We start from the raw sequence: 2,352 nt of genomic DNA, 5'->3' as shown, positions 1-2,352 counted from the left end.
GTGATGATTCCCTTCCTGGAACAGGTGTTCTATCTACATTGTTTAGGTAGTTAGGGGGAAAGCCAAAGATTCTTCCTATTTCCTGGGCCTTGATGATTTTCAGGTCAAAACAATTCGTATGCCAAAGAGATGTTAGTCAGTCAGTGAGTTCAGTTGCTCAGTCGTGTCTGACACTTTGCAACCCCATGGACTGCAGTACACCAGGCCTACCTGTCCATCACCAACTCCTAGAGTTTACTAAAACTTATGTCCATAGAGTCGGGGATCCATCCAACCATCTCATCCTCTGTTGTCCCCTTCTCCTCCTGCCTTCAATCTTTCCCAGCATCAGGGTCTTTTCAAATGAGTCAGTTCTTTGCATCAGGTGGCCAAAGTATTGGAGTTTAAGCTTCAGCATGGGTCCTTCCAATAAATATTCAGAACTGATTTCCTTTAGGATAGACTCTTGGAAATCCTTGCAGTCCAAAGGACTCTTAAGAGTCCTCAAACACCACAGTTCAAAAGCATCAATTCTTCGGTGCTCAGCTTTCTTTGTAATCCAACTCTCACATCCATACATGACTACTGGCAAACCATAGCTTTGACTAGACAGACCTTTGTTGGCAAAGTAATGTCTCTGCTTTTTAATATGCTGTCTAGGTTGGTGATAGCTTTTCTTCCAAGGTGTCTTTGAATTTCATGGCTGCAGTCACCATCTGAAGTGATTTTGGAACCTAAAAAAATAAAGCCTCTCACTTTTTCTGTTGTTTCCCCACCTATTTGCCATGAAGTGATGGGACCAGATGCCATGATCTTCGTTTTCTGGATGTTCAGTTTTAAGCCAACTTTTTCACTCTCCTCTTTCACTTTCATCAAGTGGGTCTTTAGTTCCTCTTTGCTTGCTGCCATAAGGGTGGTGTCATCTGCATGTCGGAGGTTATTGATATTTCTCCCAGCAATCTTGATTCTAGCTTGTGCTTCATCCAGTCTGGCGTTCCTTATGATGTTCTCTGCATATAAGTTAAATAAGCAGGGTGACAACATACAGCCTTGACGTACTCCTTTTCCTATTTGGAACCAGTCTGTTGTTCCATGGCCAGTTTTATGTGTTGCTTCCTGACCTGCATATAGATTTATCAAGAGGCAGGTCAGATGGTCTGGTATTCCCATCTCTTTCAGAATTTTCCACAGTTTATTGTGATCCACACAGTCAAAGCCTTTGGTATAGTCAATAAAGCAGACATAGATGTTTTCCTGGAACTCTCTTGCTTTTTTGATGATCCAGCGGATGTTGGTAATTTGATCTCTGGTTCCTCTGCCTTTTCTAAATCCAGCTTGAACATCTGGAAGTTCACAGTTCACATACAGTTGAAGCCTGGCTTGCAGAATTTTGAGCATTACTGTACTAGCGTGTGACATGAGTGCAATTGTGCAGTACTTGAGCATTCTTTGGCATTGCCTTTCTTCGGGATTGGAATGAAGATTGACATTTTCCAGTCCTGTGGCCACTGCTGAGTTTTCCAAATTTGCTAGCATATTGCAGCACTTTCACAGCATCATCAACCAGGATTTGAAATATCTCAACTGGAATTCCATCGCCTCCTTTAGCTTTGTTCATAGTGATGCTTCCTAAGGCCCACTTCACTTCGCATTCCAGGATGTCTGGTTCTAGATGAGACATCATACCATTGTGATTATATGAATCATGAAGATCTTTTCTATATAGTTCTGTATATTCTTGCCACCTCTTCTCAATATCTTCTGCTTCTGTTAGGTCCATACCATTTCTGTCCTTTATTGAGCCCATCTTTGAAATGTTCCCTTGGTATCTCTAATTTTGTTGAAGAGATCTCTAGTCTTTCCCATTCTATTGTTTTCCTCTAGAGTTCTTCAGGGACTGTATTGTTTTCTTTGCACTTATCACTGAGGAAGTCTTTCTTATCTCTCCTTGCTATTCTTTGGAACTCTGCATTCAAATGGATATATCTTTCCTTTTCTCCTTTGACTTTCACTTCTCTTCTTTTCTTAGCTATTCATAAGGCCTCCTAAGACAGCCATTTTGCCTTTTTGCATTTCTTTTTCTTGGGAATGGTCTTAATCCCTGCCTCCTGTACAATGTCATAAACCTCTGTCCATAGTTCTTCAGTCACTCTATCAGATCTAATCCCTTGAATCTATTACTCACTTCCACTGTATAATCATAAGGGATTTGATTTAGGTCATGCCTGAATGGTCTAATGGTTTTCCCTACTTTCTTCAATTTAAGTCTGAATTTGGCAATAAGGAGTTGATGATCTGAGCCACAGTCAGTTCCCAGTCCTTTTTTTTTTTTTTTTTTAAGACTGTTTAGAGCTATACATCTTTGGCTGCAAA

Source organism: Bison bison, unplaced genomic scaffold, assembly GCF_000754665.1.
Source record: "Bison bison bison isolate TAMUID 2011002044 unplaced genomic scaffold, Bison_UMD1.0 scf7180017864466, whole genome shotgun sequence".
Classification (NCBI taxonomy): Eukaryota; Metazoa; Chordata; class Mammalia; order Artiodactyla; family Bovidae; genus Bison; species Bison bison.
The sequence above is the reverse complement of the archived record's forward strand: the minus strand, read 5'-3'. Positions refer to the sequence as shown.